This window comes from Alligator sinensis, unplaced genomic scaffold (genome assembly GCF_000455745.1).
Source record: "Alligator sinensis unplaced genomic scaffold, ASM45574v1 scaffold194_1, whole genome shotgun sequence".
Classification (NCBI taxonomy): Eukaryota; Metazoa; Chordata; order Crocodylia; family Alligatoridae; genus Alligator; species Alligator sinensis.
Window position 1 is genome coordinate 218,385 of NW_005841945.1, and position 23,969 is coordinate 242,353.

Consider the following 23,969-nt stretch of genomic DNA (forward strand, 5'->3'; position numbering starts at 1 on the left):
GCCACGGCTGAACCTGGATGGGTGAGTCTGGAGCGGGTGTGGAGCGTGCTGGGCTGGGGCTGCGCATGCAGGTCCCCACCAGTACCACAGGGCTGGAGCCAGAGACAGCCAGAAGGAGCTGTCTCAGCCCTGCTGCATGCCCAGGAGGCAGCAGGACCCACCACAGCCAGGTGGTACAAAGCAGGTGCAGGGTGGGCTGGGGCTGCATGCTGGTGGTGGGGAGGCACTGCTGGGCACATGGGCTCCAGGCTGTTGTGGGGCAGGTGCTGGCCAACTCAGCTGGACACACATGGGGGCTCCCATGCACACCCCACCATGGCCTCAAACCCTCAAAAAACAACTACACCCTCCCCCACACACAATCACACACACACACACAACCACCCTCCCCCGCCACACACCTCACCGCCCCCCACAAATCCCATACCCACTCACACACCCCCATAAACCCTTCATATCCATCCACCTACATCCACACATGCCCCCATGCCCTCCCCCACACCCCCCCCACACACACCCAAAGCTTCCCACAACCCCTATGTCCCCCCACCACCTGCAATATACAAGTGTAGAACTTCATTTTGGACAATCACCTCTATACACAATGCAAACACACATAAATCAGAACAAAAGTATTTTTAAAAATAAAATTAAGATATGTTATTGTGGATATTTGATTTTTAATATATAATGTGTTCGGATTTTTTCCCCTCAGTTCCAAGATAGCAAACCCCCTTCCTGAAAGGAGTACTTCTGGGAACAAAAGGAGGGACTTCTGGTGGCAAATGTCAGGGGTTAGGGCATGGAACTTCCAGTCCCAAGATGGCAACCAGGGGCAGGGTGCTTGTCAAGGGGCGGGGCTACCCTCATGGCCCTTGACAGCTCACCAAAATTCATTAAGCAGCCCCTGATCTAAGGGCTTAAGTGTATTAAAGGGTATGGGGTGATGTATTATAGGCTATAGCAGTGGTCTCCAACCTTTTTATGGTGAAGATCACTTTTTGTAAGTAAAAGGCACCTCAGGTTTTACTGCCTCCGCCCTGCCACACCCCAGCCCGGCCCCCAACCCACTGGACAAGCTGCCCGGGCTCTGACTCCACTCACCTAGCCCAGCCTGGGTGGCAGGGGGTGTGGCTCAGCATCCTGCCGTTCCCAGTCATGGAGCCTCTGACAGACTGAGGTGACCAATGGGCTATAGGAATGGTTTGTGGTGCGGGCAGGGCCAAAACGGGGTCTATCTAGTTGGTCAAGTTGGAATAGTAAGCTACAAAGACACTTTTGGAAAGCCTTCGAGGACAAGCCTAAAGGAAAAAAGTAGAGCCTGAGTGACAGCTTTTGCAGTCTAGTCAGAAAGTGATGATCAGATCTTGCAGGTGTTATAAGGAAAAAGTAAATCATGAATACAGCTTGAAAATGAAGGCCTATAAATAGAATAGAGTAAAAAAAATGCATGGGTAACAGACCAAAACAGGATGGACCAGTGGTTGGTCACATTTTGCAATAGTGAGCCAAAATGGCCGGGTTCAAGTTATAGACAGATATGGTGCTAGGACGTGGCAGCTATTGCTGCCACCACTTCTTCTTGCTGGTGCTTCTCATCACCAACTTAGGATGATGCAGCAGCACAGAAAAGCTCCCTGCCACGTGTCTACCCAGCTACAAGATATCTTCCACCTGGCTATTCTTCATGGCTGAATGCTGCCAAGACCTGAGTTTGGCAGGCTGGACCCAATGGCTCTACAGGGCAGATCAGGCCCATGGGTCACATGTTTCTGACCCCTGAATTGGACAATAATGATAAAAGTGTTCCAAAATACAGAAAACTAGAAAGGAGTTATCTCCACTTTGCTTTAACTGGCAAGCATGGCACGAAAAGGATTGTGTCAGACACTAACAAAAAAAAAATCCCACAAAGACTCAGTCCAGAGACTTCCTCCTATTAAACTGCAGTACATCTAACCAGGGGCTTAAATTACGACTTACATTACAACCCCGCCCCCCCAGTAACTAGAAAATTCCTTCATTAAGTTGAAAAATGGTTATTAGAGCTTCCTAACTTTTAAGTGGCAGAGGGCTGTACCTAGCAGCAAGCTGATGCAGCAAGGGCCAAAAGCCACTCAGGACCCACCAAAATGAGCCACAGGACCATGTAGGCATCCCCTCCACCGAGGGGATGGTCACATGCCATGTAGGCATCCCCTCCACTGAGCACTGCAGCTGCCTAGCCCCCCACCCTCAGATCCCTAGTCGTGCCTCCCCCCTCTTTGCACTGTACTGTGCTGCAAAGTCACCCCTGGCCATGAGCTAGCAACACGTGCTGCACCATGCTGCCCTGCCCCATGGGCAGAGGAAGGAAGCAGAAGCCAAAGGAGGGTGGGGGCTGGAGCAGCTAGAGCTATCATGGAGAGGGGGGCAGAGAGGATGGCAGCCAGGGGGAGCCTGGTGACCATGAATTCACCCCTCATAGGCCTCATGCAGCCTCCAAGCCACCAGTTAGACAGCCTTGGTAGAAGTGAAGCAAGATGAAATACTTCAGATAAAAACAGATAAAGAAGTGCTTCAAAGCACATGGAACATAGCAATTAAATTATATGTATTAAACATATTACAGTCTGCCCCATTCCGTATTTATCAATTTCATCAGCAAGAACCGATATGTATATAGTTTTCATTTAAATCAACAGACTAAGAATTCTTCACTACTAGGTAAATGCAATTTTCAGTTGAAGTTCAGTTCTTCTACATTTTCAGAAAGCAGCACTAAGAGAAATCAAAGTCACAAGGTAAATTATGATAACTTGTTACCTACCAAATTATTTCTATTTGTTTTATGTTTCTGCTCAACATATCATTTGAGTGTAGTTATCACTAAGTGAACTGCAGCAACAATGCTTGATCAAAGTTATTTGCACATGCTTATTTAAGGATTCAGCTTCTTTTACCAAGACAGTAGAAGAGAATATCATTCCTCCCATAGTTTTATCTCATATTGCTTAGTCCATCCTCTGTTAGCCAGGTCTTTCCATTCTGCATTGAAGTGACAACCTGGCATATAAAGGGAATGTTTACACCACAGGGCTCCTTTTCATTTAGTTTCCATAGGTCCCTAGACTGACCACTGAAAGCTAAAGCAACCAGTTTTCTAGGATTTTCAGGGCAGTCCCAAAAACAGTCATTGTCCTGAATTTTAAAAATGTGTACTGGACAAATGCCAGGAAGCTTTCACAAACTGCTCAGGATTCCCAAACTTGTCCCCAATGGTTTCAGGGCTGCTACTAACGATCTATGAGACATTCCTGACCACATCCAAGATTTTACTTAACACTTGTTGCTCTATTTAAATAAGAATGCAGTTAGTTCACTCACTGGCTGGTGGGAGATCAAGTAGTATTCACAAACATGGATAAGATGGCATGTATACAGGTAACAGCAAATGAGGTCATTTCTGAAAACAAGGCTCAGAATAAGATAGAGAGAAACAGTTCATGTGAGAAAGGAAGCATCAGAAGCGATGGAGCATATGCACCCAAAATACCATGTTTTGTGGGTGTGGCAGGGAAGATATGGGGGAAAATAGCTAATAAAAAGCAGAATTGAAGAAATGACTGAGAAAGCCTGTTGGCTTATGTTTTCTCTGTACTCAGAAGTTTATCCAAAATAGCTATTCCAAATTCTGGGGCAGTTTAAATGCTCAGTACTGCCAAGCAAAAGACCTAACTATAATTTCTAGAACAAGGAAACAAATGCTTGGGGCTAGCACGAAATGGAAGAGATTGAAAAGAAAATGCTTAAAAACTTCTTCATAAAAACAATTGTTCAATTTACTGTGGTTTCACAGCAATTGGGAAATTGCCTATGCACAAACGCCCTGATTCAGCAAAATATTTAAGCAGTCTTCAGCATTTGAAGTGGATTAATGTGTCCTATGTGCTAAAATAGATCTAACTTAAGGAGAAAAAGTAAAAAAAAAAATAAAAAAAATAAAAAAATCTATTTTTATTAACTTTAAATCCATAAAGTAATCCAACACGCTAGCTATTTTAAAATTAGAGTGGGAAGAAAGGTCTACGCAGAAATTGTATTTTAAAATGTTTCTCTATATAGGGAACATATCAGTAATATTAATCAGGTAAAATGCAGAAGAATACAAAGATTCCCTAAATAACTTTATTTTTCACAACATTTCTAAATTCTGAAGGAGGAATGCTGGGGAAATGTCATCCTCTACTTTGACAACACAACATCTTCCTTTTAATCAAATATTTGTTGCATTTAATCATAGTATAAAAAAATTACACCAGCTGTTTAAAGAGTCTGGAAAAAAGTCTGAAATGTACACCTTTAACATATATTAATTTTGCAAAAGGCACTTAAAAATCTGCACTATGAAAAGGGAACCCTTCAAGTTCTTTAGTTTTTGAGGATGTGAATGTTTTTCTCCTCATACATCATTAAAAGGCAAAAACCTCACAGAAAAACCATGAAGAGCACAGATTAAAAAAACCCCAAAGACCTTATTTCAGAATCCTTTCATCCCCTCCATCTCTGCAGATATCCTTCCACATCTCCTTGTGTATCTCAATCCACATCCAAGTATGAGAGGCAACCTGATCTCTGCTGAAACGCTGGGTGCTAGAAAAATTAAGTTTCAAGTTTGTTCTTGAAACTTATATTGGATCATAGCAAACGATCCCTCAAGTTTATCATCATCAGTATGTGTTAAATATCTTCCCTCATCCCTGTTTTTATGGAATTATACAGGGGGCACGCTTGGGGCCAGGTCTTATGCCAGCCCACCCACCTGTCTCTATCGGGCAGTGCACCCAGTCTCATCTGCCACAACTTTGCTGTTCCCATAAACTGGTGGTATAATGCGGGAGGCTGCCCATTCCCAGCCCCAATGCCAGGGGGTGCTATCTGCGGCTTCAAACTTCCTTATACCGCAGCCCATGCCTCGCAGATGGCATCCAGATTAGGATTACTTCCCAGTCTGAGACCAGACCAAACCCAATCCGAAGCTGGGCTCCATTCATACTCACATTCACTCTGCCCCCCTCACAGGTGCCTCTGGTATACCGCCCATTACTGGGCCACACTCCACTGCCCTTGCTCCTCTTGAGCAGCCCCTCTTGGGCCATCAGGCTTCGCTACTTGCATGGTGGCCTCACCACGCAGTCCTTCGATTCCTGCAAGTTCCCCTACTCTACGTCGCCCAGCCTTATGGCAAACCCTGGGCTGATTCTGCACCAAGCCTCCTGCTCTTACCTTCCAGATGTTCCTGCTGCAGCTCACCTGGCAATGTTTCTGCCTAGGCTGGCAGCAGCAAACTACAGCCTTTATATACCTGGTTCTGAAAATGGCTGCCACCATCAGGCACCTGCTAGCTGCCTGACTCTGCCCTTAAAGTGGCATGCATCTGAAGGTGCGCTGCCACATGGAGGAAGATGAGATGAAAAGGAGACCAACTACAAGGCATGTATTTAAGAGATACAGTATCCCTCATTGTTTAGAAGTGTTCTGTTGAGAGTAAGGGATGATCCCTAGAAATAGCCATCGTCTAGGTCTGCTTCTTCCTCTGGCCTTTACAACATTCTACATTGGATACCTCATGTACACATGGTGACTGAAAAAGGGCAGGGATTGCCATTCCTTGTTTATAATTCATTGACACCAAGATACACCTTTTGTCTACCTGCAACACATTTAGCAAAAACATTCTTGAAAAACTCCTTCTTTCTCCTCAACATGTCCTAGGAACTGACAAATGGACTGAAATGTCCAATTAACAGTGGGTAAATGTTATGTGGCTTGAGGTGGGGCAGGGGGGCAAATGCTTACCTTCCTTGAAATTAAGTTATTTTCTTTTTCATGTATGTCACATTCCTCCTAAAAGGCACCAGATAGGTTAGAGAGACTTAAGCCATCAGGAGCAATTAGATGTTGGGTCTTCCATGAGGAGGTGGTACTTCAATGTTTAGGGAGAGTGAACTGGTTTGCCAGGGTGTCCATACTGCGATGCGTTCCAATTATAGCACTTTAGCATCATCGCAGCATCATGTGTGTAAGCCTCCATGGGTTTAAAAAAAGCTTGTTGAATGAGTTTTAGTTAAAGTGCTCCACAGCCATTTTTAAATGAACGGGGGCTTAATACATGCAACACTGTGGTGTTTAGTTATGATGGCTCTCCAGAAAACACTCGAATTAAAATGCCCCACCCCCAAGCACACGTATAGGCACCCCAAGAGTGCAGCATCTCTTCAGTCTCAAAGTGGTGTCAGTATGACCTCTACCTCTCTAAACGTACTCCAAGATATGTATAAGTTTTCCACATATTCTACGACAGTTGAATGCCTATCCATGACAAAAGGCAGCATATTAAAATAAGTATCTGAGATGCACTTCAGGGTTGGAAAAGTAAGAGCTTTTACTAGCTAATAATACCAAAACCACTGTATGGCAGCTAGGGAAGGAATGCTGAAGTGCTGACTGCTCAGAAAATAGTGTTTAGTGAGTCCCCATTCTCTTCTTGATTCTATTATAGGAATTAATTCAACATGTTCATGTTTTACATTTATCATTTTTCATTTTATTTTTATGAAGGAACAACCACAGCCAAACTAGGGTTCAAAACCTGGTTTTGCTGGAGTCAGAAGGAATTTTGCACTTGATTTTCATTAGAACTGGATCTGATTGTGGTGGACATAGTCTTTCTGGACTTTAGGAAGGTCTTCAACATGGTCTCTCACCTCATTCTCATTAAAAAATTAGGCGACTGTGGTGTCGATGCCTACACAGTCACATGGCTCACAAATTGGCTGGAGGACCGTACCCAGAGAGTGGTGGTGGATGGGTCATTTTCGACCTGGAGGGATGTGGGCAGTGGGGTTCCGCAGGGCTCCGTCCTCGGGCCTGCACTGTTTAACATCTTCATCAGCGACTTGGACAAGCGGGTGAAAAGCACCTTGTTTAAATTTGCGGATGACACTAAGATGTGGGAAGAAGTGGGCACACTAGAGGAGAGGGACAGGCTGCAACTAGATCTGGACAGGTTACAGGGGTGGGCAGATGAGAACAGGATGGGTTTCAACACTGACAAGTGCAAGGTACTGCACCTGGGGAGGAGGAACCAGCAGCATACCGACAGGCTGGGGAACTCTCTTCTCATCAGCACAGAGGCAGAAAAGGATCTTGGAGTCATTATTGATGCCAAAATGAACATGGGCTGCCAATGTGAGGACATGGTCAGGAAAGCTAACTGCACCTTGTCATGCATCCACAGATGCATCACGAGCAGGTCCAAGGAGGTGATCCTCCCCCTCTATGCGACACTGGTCAGGCTGCAGTTGGAGTACTGTGTCCAGTTCTGGGCGCTGCACTTCAGGAGGGATGTGGCCAGCATTGAGAGGGTCCAGGGGAGGGCCATTCGCATGATCAGGGGGCAGCGAGGCAGGCCCTACGAGGGAAGGCTACAGGACCTGAACCTGTTCAGCCTTCACAAGAAAAGGCTGAGTGGGGATCTGGTGGCCATCTATAAATTGGCCAAGGGGGACCAGCAGGCAATGGGAGAGTCCCTGTTCCCCCAAGCACTACTGGGAGTAACGAGGAATAATGGCCATAAGTTGACCGAGAGTAGATTCAGGCTAGACATCAGGAAACACTACTTCACAGTCAGGGTGTCTAGGATTTAGAACCAACTTCTAAGAGAAGTGGTGCTCGCTTCTACCCTGGGAGTCTTCAAAAGGAGGCTAGATAATCACCTAGCCGTGGTCATTTGACCCCAGCATTCTTTCCTGCCCATGGCAGGGGGTCAGACTTGATGATCTGCTAAGGTCCCTTCTGACCCTACCAACTATGAAAATTCACAGAACAAACTGAGACCAGTATTGTATCAAGGGTTATTGTACTGGTTAGGAGACTTCCTCACAGTGCTAGGCAATTCTGTATAAAAGATCATTACTGCAAACACCATTACTTCCAGTAAAACACAGGACAATATCCTTTCTTCAAGGTACCCATACTGGGAAAAGTATATTGATGTAGTCACATCACAGGAACAAAGAGTATCCAAACTGAACTCTACAGTGCTTGCATGTACTTTAAAATAATGCATTAAAACTGCAAATGGGCATTAAATTCTGCATTAAAACTGCAAAAACATAGTATAAGAGCACTTTAATTAAAAGTATGCAAGAGCTGCTCTAATTAAAACTATGCAGGGTCAAGCATATTCAGTGTCCCACATTTTAAAATGGCCACGGGGGCATTTTAACTAAAGCTAATTCAATGCGTTTTAGTTAAAGTGTCTCCACTGTCATTTTGAAACACAGGACGATGAATACATGTAACACTGCAGTGGGAGCATTCTAATTAGAATGCTAAATTCTAATAGAAGTCTTAATTAGAAAGCTTCAGCCGACTTGATTAATCAAGTCTGCTCTGATGTGTTCCAACTAGAATGCATCAGAAGACATGTACAAGCACCCCATGTTTTCCATCCAAGGACAGCTGCTTAAAGCTGACCTTTGATCAAAGGGACAAAATTAATTTGTGATCCATGTTGGCTTGGTTGCTTATCTGAAGTCAGTTCAAAGTCTCAATCCAGATGCTAACAGTCCACATCAAAAGAGTATTCTTCGCCAGATGTGTCATATCCATTATGCATACTTCATGAAAATAACTGAAGAGGCATGAGTTATTCTCTGAGTTATTCGCTATGCTGGCCACAACCCATGGACTGAGGGCTTCAGTCTTCATTAACAACACTGACACTTTTCCCAACATTAGGTTCACATAACTATCTAGTTACTTATTATTATTTCACTGTAACTTTGTTTTGCATGTTTATCAATAGCAACAATTAGTTTTAAACAATAACACAAGCTTAAGTTTTAAAAGAGAACTATGCACTAAGTCCAAGACTAAGAAACCTTCACTTTGGTCCTTTAGACTTTCTAGGGAAGTTGAGATGTAGTCTTCTGGCACACTGAGGTTACTGGAGTCATGAAGCTTCTACCCTCAGTCTAAAACATAAAAATCACATTGGGGCACTGCTTAACAGTATGTTGGGGCAGACTGTTTGTGGCACATTCCTTTTCAATTTGGGAAAAAAAAAACTGTCTTCTTCGAGGGAAACAGAAGCAAAAAGATCATGTTCATCCTGAATTCTTCTTCAAAACTAGTCAACTCTGTAAGTGCAAGCATTCAAAACAAAATTATTGCAAACTGGACACAAGAAAATAACACTGTGGCTGAACACTTTACATATGAATGTCAATATTCAATGTGACTTATCTGTCCTGAGGCTGCATCAGGCATGAGCATTTCTTTGTAGCATTATGAGCAAGTACTATATATAAATGACTGAGCTCACTGAATCTACAAACTTATCGCTTCTCCCACAAATGACTTCAAAAGGAAGCACAGATGCTTCTTTTCAGTTCTGAAGATAACATTTCAGTGGCAATTGAATAGTTTCAGAGAGAGACTGAAACCACATCTAAGTATAATTTGTTCAGACACTAAAAAAGTTTGCCACAGTAAACACTTTGCAAATGCTGACCTGGAAGGGTGATAGATGGCGGAAGGAGGGGAAGGGGATAATTTTCTATACACTGTAGACTGCAGTAGCATTATTTGTATGGGGCAGTGGGTCTCAAGCGCAGGGCTCTCAGCATGCACAGGGCTCAGCGCAGGAACACAAGAAACAAAACACACCCACCAGTAAAAACGAAAGTTGGGACTTATGTTCTTAGACTCATGGCAACCCTCCAACACTTTTGTTAACTGAGCAGCACTTCATTTGAAGAAAAAACAAAAAATACTATTTATTACAGTGCTTGCCTTCCCTGCAGAAGGACTGAGGGAGGGGCCCAGGCAGGGATGAGCTTGAGTCTGCACTTATCTCCTCATGCCTTGGTTATTTTTTCACACCTTGTAGTACCCTTCAAAGGATCTCATAGCACCCTGGGGTGCCACAACATTGTGGTAAAAAAAACAAAACAAAACACTGATGCAGGCAGGGCAAAAGGAAAAATAAAGAACTCCTCAGAAGAAGCCATCATTATAAACAAATCTAGTCCCTTCACAGCATCTGATGAAGTTTATGAAAACTGTTGCTTATGAAAACTAATGCATCTCTGATTTACTTAGTCTATAACGTGCAACTCTGCCCTGCTTTCTAACTGACTTCAGGTTGGCATGGCTAACTTCTTGTCTAATCAAATCTGCCACTAACCAAATAGTTCAATATGTGAGCAGAGTAATATGGCAAATAAGTTATATGCTGAAAAAGCTTGCATTTCCAAACTAAAATCTAGGGAAGCAGCAAGTCAAAGCTGTTTTGCTGGGACAGTTGTTTGATGCCCTGTTAAGTATATTGGCAGCCTCTATCCAGTTCTGTGTGGTGCCTCTCACCACAGAATGATGAAATGTATGCAGGAATAATTTCTAGTCCCTAGAAATTGAATACTTTTTAATGAAATGCAAAATATAATAATGTAACTAAATATATATCACAGCTAAGCTAGGCAAATTTTATTAAATATCCCATTCTTATGGAGAAAGTTATTATTAAACTGAAAAACTGATTGCTGATAAGGTACATCTAATTATGATTTAATTTAATTGCTATGTATAAATAAAATAGTCATAAAAACATTTATAGTTGGAATTAAAACACTAACTCCCTCAAATGTGTATAGACTGTGTTCTAGAAGAAGTGGGATAAACAAAGTGATGAAATATTTCCTATTTCACCAATATGTAGGAACTATTAAAGTATTATAATATCTGCAAAACTAGGTAACTTATACCCCAAATCATTAAAAAAAAAAATGACTCAGAAGTTCTTTGCCCCATTGTTGTTGGCTGACAAATCTTGGAATACTGGTGAACTCCTAAGGGATTTGGGGGGTAGGGAAAAAAGTATTTTTCCCTACCCCCCAAACAGTAAACCTAACTGCTGGCCAACAGTTGGACTCTGTGCATGTTGGACTCTGTGCATGTTGTTGGAATTAATCTTTTGTGTGTGTTTGTAATTCACAAAGTCCTATGTACCCTACCGGCTTTGAGCCTAACTAAGACATCAGGAGACACTACTTTACAGTTAGGACTGCCAGGCTCTGGAATGGACTCCCAAGGGAGGTGGTGCTCTCTCCTACCTTTGGGGGTGTTCAAGAGGAGGCTAGACAGATATCTGGCTTGGGTATTATGATCCTGACACACTTTCCTGCCCGGGAGAGGGGGGACCCGATGATCTATTTAGGTCCCTTCCGACCCTAAGAACTATGAAACTAACTGATCGTAAGCCAAATGCTGACTAATTTGCAACAGTAGCATTTAAATTACAAGGTGGCAACCTAATGCCAATATCAAATCAGCACTGTCTTATGAAAACTGTCTTGCAAAACAAGCTACATACGTTTTCTTTCCACAAAATATTATATGTCTGGTCGATAAGAGTAACTGGGCTGACATAATGCACTTTGATTTCTATTAGGCATCTGAGTTCGTTATTCATGACAAGCTGATAAAAGTACTGTGTAAAAATCATTTTGCCCCATGTTAAATGGATTAATACCTGGTTAACTGATAGATTATAAAAAAACAACTAAAATGGGAAATAGTTAACCATGTTTGCTGGATCTCACTGGGATCTGTTCTTAGCTCACTGCTACTCAATCAAAAGCCTGCAAGTAAATACAAAATCACTGCTAGTCTAACTGGCAAATGATACCAACATTAGTGGAGTGACAAGTGATGTGGGCAGGTCAACCAGTATAAATGCAGAAAAGTTTCCGCTTGTATCCCATGCTGTAACTGTTTCATAAGCAAAGGAGATTCTCTCCATGTTATTAATTTACTTTCAAGAGCAAAGTTATATTTGAAAATAAAACAAGCAGCAAAAAATTGGAAAAGCAAGTTAGAATGAATGCAAAAGGAGACCCTTCACATCTGATATACACATACTTAGAAAATGAGTTCTAAACTTCTGTACCATCTGTCAAAAGAAAGACAACTTTATATATACTCTGGGGAGGGTGAACATAGTTTATTTAGAACGTTGGCACACTAAGCTCATAGTTTCATAGTTGTTAGGGGCTGCAAGGGACCTTACAGATCATCGGGTCCAACCCCCCTGCACTTGGGCAGAAAAGACTGCTGGGATCAAATGACCCCAGCAAAATGGGCATCAGTGTCACTAACACACTGTCTGGTATTAAATTACGGCTCTTCCTTATTAGATTCATTTCTAAGTCTCTAATGAAATAGATTAGAGTACCACTTTTTTTTGAAGAGCCAAGTGATATATTTAAAGCTTCTGCCAAACCCATGTGTTTTAAAAATAAATTTGTAAAGTGAAAAATGCTGTACCTGCTTGGCACAAGGTCTCATACTAAATGTATTTTACACAGGAAAATGACCTCCATCTACAACAGATAGTACTAAAATATTTGTGGGAAAAACCTGAATGTTTCATTTTTACATACTTAATTCTGCAAGCAAAATTATTTTGTTTTTTAAGTAGACAATTCCTGACTTCAATTTTAGTTTTAATCTTTTATAATTGTAAGAAGGAATCCATTTTCAAATAAGAAAATAGTGCTACCCAGATTTTATCTGAACTATATTTGGCAACAAATATATTTAGGAACCAACTTCTTTGCTTTACTAAACAGGGAAGAGAAAGATAACCACTAACATTAAAAAAAAATGCAGAGGTCTCATTGCACAGGGACTGCAACCATGTAGACTTTGGAACCTAGATACCAACATGGTATAGATCACATTCTGTACACATTCCCAGATCAGACACAGATGGATCCCAGAACGGGGAACAGAATGTTTCATACTGATGATATGACCACTGTGCAAACTTCACAAAGGGCAAAGTCCCAAAACCTAAAAAAACCCCAAAACAACACCCCCCCCCACAAAAAAACCCCACAAAACCAATCCCCATACCCCTCAGATTTGCAGTTACAGAAATATCAGTTTTCACGAGGGCAAAATGGGAGAGAGCTGCAGTTGGAATCATATCCAATACCATAGCAAGGAAGCTTGGTGTCCAGGGCAAGCCCGCAGCAGCAACCCATCCTTGCCCCATGCATAGATCCCAGGTGCACATGCCCTCCCCCCATGCTTTCACAGGAGTGCACATAGCGGCAGGAGCCACCCTCCCCCGATTCCTGCGACCCCACTCCGCACCCCACCTCACCTGGGCAGTGCCTATTGGCACCCCTTCACTTTGGCACCTGGGGGGGGTCACCCCGCTCGCCTTCCCCTTGCTACAGTACTGACGATTACACTCTGTAAGAAATTACTATTCATGCCATCTACTTACCTAGAAGTGGTCATCTGAAAGTAGGGGGAGAAACAAAAACCCAACACGTGGAATGCAACGTACAAAGAAGTGGTTTATATTTTTGCTGTACCATAAAGAACCATGGGAAAAAAGACAAAATAAAAGCACAAATTTATTTAACTACAGGAGCAGGTAAAGAAGAGAAGGGGCTTTCTTTAATCCAATTATAACGTGACAAAAAATTTCCTCCTCTGGGTCTCTTCAAACCTCAGCCTAGATGATAATTCAAAGGCCATGAAATACTTTGCTTAGCAAATGAAAATATATTCACTTTCATGTTCATTTCCGATTGCCCTAATTTTTGTGACATTGCCTGCCAAAGGTGGTGCTATAGCAGGGGGTGCTGGACAGTGCTTTTTCACAAGTCCTTCAAGTTTTCTCACTGTATGTGCATGCTTTTAATTTTAGATTGAATACTTTGTTACTTGTTTGCTAAGGCAAATTCTTTGGAGAAGTATGATGAGATAGCAAAAGAGTCTGCTGCAAAGACTGATATTATTTAGAGTAATGAGAAAGCAAGTGTTAGTCATCCAAAATTCATGTTTGGCTAAGAGTCTGAATAAGGTGATTGCCTATGCGTTATTTGAAACCACTTCTGTTCCAAGACTGGTGTATATAAAGTAAAAAACCCAACTTATACTAATAGGCCTTTACTCTGCTTCATTCATCTTAGTGACTCCTTAGACGTTAGTTTCCCAATATCTACTATTCAGTAGTAGATAGTAAAATGAGAAACTGAACTGAAAACTTATTATGACACCTCTCTTCAAAAGGCATAAAAATCACTGACAACCTTCAGAGTAGTCTTAGAAAAAAAGGGTTTTGTTGTTTGTTTTGCAAGTCCAAGCTGATATTTTGAAGAACTGAAATCTGAATTATCCATATAAGTATATTATTCAAAGAAAGAGAACATTGTGGCACACAGTGTTCAAAAGTACATTAATAGCCTGAAATATTTTTTAAGGACTGAAATGCCCAGTATCTTAACTGCTTGCAAGCAGGGGTTGTGTTGGAACATATATTGTTCCATCTTCCAAACAGGGTGTGGCTGTTTGTATTTTGGTACTTGTATTTGTTTCTCTTTCCCCAAATTTGGCTCTAAGGTAACACTGTTTCCATAAAATATCTGAGGTCTGAGAAGCATCCCAAGGCTTAAGAGGCTTGACAGGCTGAGAAGCAATTTATATTTACCATTTCCAGTTTCAGAATCATATAAAACAACTTCATTATTTCAGCTTTGTTCAAAAACAGACAAAAGCAATTTTCAAAGGAGGAAGATGCGAGACTCAAAGGAAGAGAGAAAGTTAAGACAGACACTTCAAGGCTTTCTTTAAAAAAAAGTAAATACTGGGTTCATCTACATGAGATACTTTACTGCAGAGCTGACTAATTAGCTCCACAGCAAAGCATCATCTACATGTGCAGTACTATCCACTGTAGAATAGTACTGCTCAACACAAGTACTACCCTACAGCAGAGTAGTTACATGTGATGAAATATACATGTAGACCAGGGGTGGGCAAAATGTGGCCTGCCAGGCCATTCTATGAGGCCCACGGGGCCCCTCAAAAATTTAGAAAATTAACATTTATCTGTCCTTGACTCCCTGTCATGCAGCCCTCGACAGCTTGCCAAAACTCAGTAAGTGGCCCTCTCCCCAAAATAATTGCCTGCTCCTGGTGTAGATGGTGATGGGGCTGGCTGAGGCATGAAGGCGCTGCGGTGTGGCGGCTGCCTGCTGGCTAGCCCAACACTGGAGCACCCTTGGGTCCCAGCCAGCCCCTTGGGAGCACACTGAGCCAGGGTGGAGCAGCCCCAGGTTGGCAAGCTAACCCCTAGGACCTCCTGTCAGCCAGGACTGCTTTGCCCCGGCTCAACGTGCTACAGTCTGGGCCACACACGAAAACACTGTGCCTGGGAGCCATAAACTCCGGCATGAACAACACTGGAGTTTACTGGTACATGCTAATTGCACGTGTAGATGTACCCACTGAGATTATCTTCTTGAATAAACTCTTTGAGTAGACTAGCTAAACTGGTTCACTCACTGTTATCAGAAAAGATGTCTATATGTTCTACCTATATTTTCAAGCTACGCTAGATATTTCTAGATACAAACATTATACAGGAAAAATGAATTAAATACACAACAGTCTTTTCACACATAGAAACAATGTTGTCAGAATTAATCTGATAAGAATATTTGCACCTGAGGAAAAGATTATTCATTTAACTTCAGGTGACCACAAAATATTCACTGAGGAGCCAAGCCAATGGTATTTTATACCTTTCATGCATGAAACAAAAACATACACCATTGTAAAAATTCAATTCAAAATTCTGAAAAAAATGTGGATGAACAAGAAAATTATATTTATACAATATAAATAATATTTCTAAGGCAGAAAATTATACACATGTATCTATATACTAGAAAATTGCCTGTCAAGCATGTTGTGGGGGGGGGGTAGGGACAGAGGCCTACATTGCTCCCCTCACCCCCCACCGCCTCGGGTCGGGATCTGGCTTCCCACCCCACCACCTTGGGTCCGGACCTGCTTCCTCCCTTCCCCGCCCACTGCTTCAGGCTCAGGCTCATTCCCATTCTCCTCCCTCTCTCCCCCACCTGTCATTTCAGGTCTGGGTCCCCCCCACAGTGCTTCGGGTGCAGGCCTGTGTGCCCCCCACCCCCTGCCTCCCAGGACCAGGGGGTGGGGAGGGGAGAGGAGTTTGCAAACAGCATGCAGCTGCAAGCAGCCACTGGTAACACCCCTTTCCCTCCCTCCCCACTCCCCTGCTGCCTGCCCCTCCCTGTCAGCTGTTTGGGGGCAAGGGCAGCACTGCTGGCCTTGACCTTCCACTCTGGCCCCTCAGTTCCCTGTCATGGCGGCACTCTGCTGTGTGGGCGGGGGGTGAGGCTAGCGCTGCACTGCCAGCACCCCACACCACCGCCACCTCCAAGGAGAAGGGCTGGGGGGGGGGGGGTTTGAGACTGCCGTGCTCCATCCCTTTCGTCATGGTGGTGCTCTAGTCCCCACTGTCCCCCTCTGCCTCCAAGAAGCAGGGCTGGGAGGGGCAAGGCCAGTGCTGCTGGCCCTGCTGTCATGGCAGCACTCTGCCGCATGTCTCTGTCTGTGCAAAGCACTCTGGTGGCTGCTGAGACACCCAGAGTGCGAATAAAGCGTTACGGACAGACAGACAAATGCTTTTATAATATTAGAATATTGCAAGTACATAGTTTTTCCATGTGGAAAATACAGTGGTTAGTCTTCAGCACAATCATGAACCTCACTTAGCCAGCTCAGTCTCCATAAGATACGAAGCAACTAATGTATTAAAAAGAGGAAAAATTAGGAAAAAAGGGGGAAAAAAGGACATTACAGCCTGAAATTAGTTTAATTAGTAATTTAGTTTGACTGAGAAGCTATACAATAGTAAAGGTGCTTTTCTTGAATGTTAATCTGTGGATATATATACAAAAGGTAGCTGTACAAGTTCTCAGAAATAAGTCTGGCCTTTTCCTATATATTTAATTTACTTATTGGACCTGTAAGAATATAAGGTATTCACATTCAAAGTGTTAAATTCTTTCATTCTAGTTGAAAATCTAATAAATATGCTGCATATTTGGGATATTTTTCAGTAAAATCTCTTTATATTGCGTAATTTAACATGAAAAGCCCCTTAATGATTAATGCATCTGATGCAGTAGTGAAGAAAAGGTCTGCCCTCAGTCAAAATAAAGCTAGTTTGTAAAGTCCAACTCGAATGAGAAATACCTCACAAGGGTTACAGTCAACACAGCACCTGAACAGAACAAACAAATGTAGAGCCTAAGTCTGACACAGGAACAAAGTACAGGAAATGCTACAATAAGTTGCAGTCCAGTGGAAGCACAAGTACTAAAATTTTTCTAACTGATGAAAAACAGACCATGAAAGGCATGAGAAACAGACATGTCACTTCACAGCTTTCTATGCACTTGCAGCTGCCAGAAAGCTAAACTGTGCAATTCAGAAAAAAGGAGCCGGGCATCATGCCAGCTGTCATATTTTCATTTACAGAAAGCCAACCAATTTAAGCTGAGGAAGGTAAGTTATTAAGTTCTGGACTTCAGTTTATAGGAACTGTATGAGTTTCATTTTTTTTTTCACAATCAGTTATTTTAGAAGACAGTCCAAGTGTACAGCATAAAAGGTAGTTTAATATACATTTCTGTTTGAATAAAAATTGTTTGCTTCATACATAGTCAAACAAGATTCTAGCACAGTAGCCAACTAGAATATCATATATATTTACAGTACTGTTTTACGCCTTACTCTGACTTATTCATTTTTTAAAAGTTGGGAGTATGACACCTACCACATACAGTACTCTTGGGGTTTTTTTTATCTGAGGCAGACAAAAAACAGCTAGTTTATCCATTCCCTAATCCCATAAATCTTACCATAGCAATTGACTGAAATAATTTTTTGTCAGGTTTGTCCCCGAGCATATACTGTATTAGTATTTCTCTATATCTACTTGCTTAATCTTTCCTGTTTTTAAAATATGAATTCCTATTTTCAGTAGCTATTTTATAACTGCTTTTGTAGCCTGACCCTATCAGTATCAGTTCTTTATTTAAAGCCATTTCAATATATAGCCAGGGTTTCCCTATCAAGCTCATTTCCTAATTCCACAGATTCCCCACACATGATGCACACTCTCAGACAAATAAAAAGCCCTAAGTGAGATGCTCACCTGCTGTAAATCAGCCTAGCTCTAATCAAGTCAAGGAAGCCATGCTGATCGGTATTAGCCAATAATCTGTCCACCTACAAAACATTACACTGTTAGAATATTAGAATCATGTGAATCCACAGAACATTACATTACATTATTAGAATAAACTAAATTAACCCAAGATTTCCTGAGCTCACAAGGTAACTCCTATGATGGTTCTACCTTCCCCTTGTTATTTAAAAGGGAGTTAAATCTAGCTAAGTGTATTTTAGTTTTTAAAATAAGGATTCATTTCAGTTCCCATATTAAATGAGTTCTAGAAATATAGAATGGGCTGGGGGAAGGTGGGAGGGAGGAAGGGCATGTCAGGAAGAGGGGCAAATCAGATGTTTTGTTATGAAATGCAGCTATTTTGATATGTAACATCTTCAGAAGTGCTCACTTTACTCTTTTATTCTTGCTTAGAAGAGAATGCTACGGAACACTGTCTAATGAGAAGAAGATTTCTGAAGGAGAGTAAAGAGAAGAGTTATATGCTCATCTTGAAACACAATTAAGGAATTCCTCTGCATTTAGGGGGAAAAAAGTCCCCTATGTACTGCATTAAAACTTCATTTCAAGTCAAAGATCTCTTCTGAAGTGTACTTTGTTTAAAGAGGATGAATTCAGTATTTGACTGAATTAGTATCAAGGCACTGTAGTTCTATGCATCTGACAGGAAGGAACATCCCACTTGAACTGTTGTTTGTTTATTCAAATCTATGCCACTTCATTTATTGTAGACACAAGGAGATAAAGACAGTGATCAGATCTGTTGCCCTACTTCGTTTCCCATCAGAGACAAATTCTAACAAATGCCACATACTAAGTACTTCTATATCTTTAAAAGTCTATGACAAAAAAGTATTTTACTTTAATTTATAGTAAACAGTACAATAACAAATGTGTCACTTTAAACTAAGTTGACTATTAAATAAGAATGTCAGTGAGTGAGTGGTTTCAGTGTCCAGTGGATTAAGATACTGTTAAACTTGGAGACTTTTTCAGAGATTTAGCAGTTCATCTGTATAATTAATTACACATTTAAACTGAGATTAAAAATGCTGCCAATAATTTTCAGACCTATTTACCCATCAGTTCCTAATCAAGGTTGAAGTCCCCCAGTGGGTCTAGAAAAATGCCTACAGCTTTGAAACCACACCACAGCACCAGGACAGGACTTCAGGCAGATCTGGGGGTTGAGCACTAGTCCAGGTGCCCAGCAGAAACATGTCACTTTTGGCTCAGTTGAGATGGACTAAGGGGTGCTTGTAGGCCTGCTGACACTTGATCAGAGACTAGATGCCGCCCTCTCAGTTCACAAAAAACTGTCATGTCTTTGGCATATGCTGTCACCTTAACTGAAGGAACAGCAGCTGGGTCTGCAGACAGTGGAAGGATCAGGCATTGCCACAGCACATGGAGCAGCAGCTCAGTGGTTAGGACACAGAAAGAGGGCAGCCCTGACGGATGGGAAATGGGGCACATACCTTTCCATTCACCTTCAGGAGCTAAAGATCTCCCAATACAGGAGCCGGGAATGAAAGAAAGCTCAATATGACGATCTGCATTTTTTTTTGCTTAATTTTACAGCTACCTAAGCGGGGCTGGGATTGACAGCATAAAGGTTGACAGCGCAAAGGTTGAAAGTTTGAGGCTGTGACAGAAGCACTCATGGCATGGCCTGTCAGATTTTTATCACAAGGACATAAAAAAGGAAAGGAAGCTGCCTAAAGAATGCAAAAACAAGAGAGCCAGACATTCTCCTGGTATAAATGAATGGAGCTACATTGTTTTACGCTCTGGGAGGGTCTGATTCTGAACATATGAACTTTCTGTAGGGACTGGAACTGAAAAGGGAGATTTAGGAAGTGTCCAAGGACTGTTACCAAGAATGGAGTATTTTATTTCCTTCCTTATTAGGAGAAGAGACTGAGGTAGACTGATGAGTGCTTTTAAACAAATCAACACTATAAATAAAGATATACTCATGGCATCCGGCATGCAGAATTTAAGTTTTCATTGGTTGCCCCCTGGAGCTTTTTACTATATATTGTACAAGTATCTCATTTTGTTAGGACATTGTGTAAGAGTAGACTTGTGATCTCCCTTTGTCCTGTCCTGATATACACTTTTGCTGTTCTTCCACTCTTTGTAGAGTAAGAGAATCATGACTTTGAATGGAATCTCTCTCAGGAGAGAGTTAACAGTGAAAACACCTGGTGGATTTCATTTCAATAGCAAGACATTTTAGCCAGAGGGCTACATTAAGGCAGTACCAACTGCGGCCCTTTATGATTTTACTTCTTGCCCTACTGTATTAGAAACAAATCACGAAGAGGAAAGCAATGAGTCATTTGTCAGAAAACTCAAAAGCTCCCAATGGAAATTTATACTGAAATCAGTTTTGGAAAAAACTGTATTCAGTTATTCATTTTGATTTGTTTAGCATTTAAAATTGTCCATCTAAAGTAAAAAAAATGTTTTAAGATTTGTATTATACCACTCAGATTTGATGGTCACTTCTCTCGCCAACATTAGTTGTAATTTCTTTTTTGGAGTCTGATAGTAATATTTCCTCTCTCAAGCCCTACTCTAAATTCACTAATAAGTAGTGTGCTGTGTATTCAAGTAAAGTTGATCTTCTGCTTCAATTTGATAAGGAATTAATACCTCACAATTCTGGATAATACTTTTGTTTTGAAAGACTGTGTCCTTAATACCTGTTCTCCGATCTTCCCCCTTCTTGTTTGATTTAAGTTAGGGGTGTCAAGCTCATTTGGCACTGATGTATGGCACTGAGCTAGTCCACAGGCCAGACTGGGCCCATGGGTCACTCCTCATAGTGACTGCCCTTGCCATGCTGCATATGACAGGTCCCAGACCAGCTGGAGGGAGGTGGAGTGGGGCAAGAGGCTGTTATTTATAAAATTGATTATTATTACTTATTTGTATTACAGTAGCAGTGAGAGTCAAATCAGAACAGAACCACATTTTCTTTAGGCACTGTAGAAACGCATAGTAACAGGTGAGACGTGCTCCCCACTTTAAAACAATGTACAACTGGGAGTTATGAAAAAAATGGAAGCAAGGTTCATATGGCTGTTACACTACATAAACAGTTTTGCAGGGCTCTTTAACACGGAAGCATATGAAAACAAAATTAATAAAATCAGAAAACCTGATGAGGAGCCAATGAGTGTTGCTAAAACTCTATGCCATGCTATTCTGAGTACAGCTCAAAACTTGAAAGTGCTACAGATGAAGCAGTGGCAGATTTTAGATGCGACTTGTCTGTGTAACAGATTATATTCCCATTATGTCTGAGTGATCAAGAGGAGGGTGATCTATCAACAGCGATAGAAAAATGTTAGAAAGGAAAAGGGAAGAAAAGATGAAGAGTTCAGTTATGAACATGCTAAGCTGATGAAAAGACATCCACCAAGAGATGCTGGAACCACAAGCAGAGTTGTGGAATTGGACCAAGGGAGGTATAACAGGAATAGAGTTAAATACCCAAGTTATAAATATAAAAAAGGGTAGCTGAAGCCAAACTATTATAGAGTTAAGTGAATATATAGAATATTAAGATTTATAATGAAACAAATTCAGAGTTTAGTACACAGCAAGTGTGTTAGGGTGACAACAGGAAGCCCATAAAAATACTGAAGGCACTGGATGAAGGAGGAGGACGACAAAGACATGGTGACATCACCTGTTAAGTAGTCCAAGTAAGTATGCTCTTTATGCCCTGCTACATCCACCACTGAGCTGCAAATGGGAATTAGTTGTTACATGTACGAGTTAGGTCTAACACGTCAAGTGCTCCTATCCAAAAGAGGAAGCTTTCAAAGCAACAAGTCAAGACAGGACACTTTTCCTTAAGCCTTCATTATAGTAGAGCATTGCAATTAGTGCTTTCTGTGATTTTTTGCAAGTGGTAGTTATTTAATTCCAGTCCATCCAGCACAATTATGGAAGTACCCTAGGCATTTCCTGAACACTAACAGCAACCTTTTCTTGTTAGGTCAAATATCAAAACAAACTCCTGACACACAGACTTGAAATCAGCCATGAGACTCTAAGTTTTGTAGTTCAAACGTACACAAACTGATGAAGAAACATTATCCCAGACAGGTCTAGATGTTTCCACAGGCATGAGGGAGGAGGGGGAAGACAGACAGGGGAGATTATATTTTATCTGACATAAAGAGATAATGAGTCATTTGAAACCTTAAACCTATAACAAATTTTACAATCATTTAAGAATCTGAAGTGCGCTGTTCACGGAAATGGGCATTACAAATTTTACAGATTAAAAAAGGCCATTTTTATTTCCAGACCACAGATATCACTTCCGAAGTGCAGAAATTCCCTCTCCTGTTCACAAAAACATGTACTGCTTTAGCCAAAAATGTCAGCTATCACAGTTTCAGACTCAGCTATTTTGCCCATGGCTTCAGAGGGGAGAGGCCATAAAATGCCATAAAAGGAAATGCCTTGCTGAATACCATTTGTGCCACTTTACAGAATTTAGGATTACAAACCGCATAAAAATAATTAAGGTATACCAGAGTATGTCCACCACATGTGTAGAACAGGCACTTGTTTAGATAATAAAAACTAGTGTTCGGTACCTTAAGTAAACAGTAGCACCTGTCTCATCCAGGATGCTCCCTGAGCCACATGTCTTCCTGCTACACTGTCAGTAGCAGTGGTATGATAACTAGAAATGTAATGATATTTAGTCACTACATACATAAATTGAGAGGTAAGCTGAAGACAGTGGTTTGTCTACTCTATAGAAGGTAGCATAGTTTACATACAGTCCCAAGATAATTCTTAATTTCTGTGGTATCAGAAACAGGCTAGCTATGACAGCACAGAGCTCATCTTAGATTAATTATACCAGGGCTCACAAGAGGTTAATGTGTAGAACCCAGGCTCCAGCTGCTCCCATTGCTCCAGCTGCTGTGCTGACAATGGTAAAGCTCTCTGTAGCAGGGCAAAATTGCGGGAGGCACATGGTTGGAGAGACCAACGCTATAGCACTCAGCACCTTATAAGCCTAAATCCAATGCATGTGCTAGTAAAATAACTGAACCTACCAGTCCAGTGTCCTCTCAAGAGGGCTTTAAATAAGCCACTGCTGCATGCAGGTTTGGCTCATATTTGAGACCAGCTGCCAAGAAGGGCAATAGGTGGAAAACAGGGAAGAAGTAACCCCTCTTCCACTGCTGACAAAGAACAAAGAACTTGTATAAATCACCCATGGATATGTTTAAAAAGTATTTAGTTTAGAACATTAACATATAGGTTTGTTGAGCTTAAATCACTTCCATATGGTTCTAAGATGTAAAGTTTGAAACGGTTCCTGTGGAAGCAGTTCCCAACTTTGGGGTCACAACGACAAAAAATTGGGTTGCAAAGACACTTGACATTGTTGACTGATTACACAGGGATTTGGGTTTTTTGTTCACTGCTGAAAAATGTATATCTTTTCCTTTAAAAGGAGAAAAAGTCCGAAACAGTGGGTTTCTTTTGCAGGCTGGCAGAGTTGTAGCCTGCAAGGGGCTGCTTATGGCTGGGAGGAACAGCAGTAGGGCTATCAGGCAGGGGACGCCATGTGCATGTACATGCACACACATGCACATGGCAACCAGGCAGCAAGGAGAGCAGCTCCCACAGCTCCCTCCAGTCTGGAGGGGCATAGATTGAGACTCTCTCCACAGGGAGAAAGAGAGGGAGTAGGGTAGGCAGCACTGCCCAGCTGGGGGAACAGGATAGAGCCCCAGACGGCTTGCTCAGGGGGGGGGGGGGGGGGGAGGTGCAGGCGCCAGCG

General features: G+C 41.9%; 1 protein-coding gene across 28 annotated transcripts in view; it reads right to left on the reverse strand.

Annotated features, from left to right (window-relative positions):
* The window catches only part of PDLIM5 (PDZ and LIM domain 5), a 196,262-nt gene that overhangs the window by 152,005 nt on the left and 20,288 nt on the right, over positions 1-23,969 (reverse strand). Inside the window, exon 1 of one of the 28 annotated variants that reach the window (XM_025199496.1) lies at positions 18,107-18,164. The exons of the other annotated variants lie outside the window; for them this stretch is intronic. The gene's annotated coding sequence lies outside the window, so the exon portion shown is untranslated. Of the gene's footprint in view, positions 1-18,106; positions 18,165-23,969 lie in introns of those variants that run through there. 28 annotated transcript variants of the gene reach the window in all.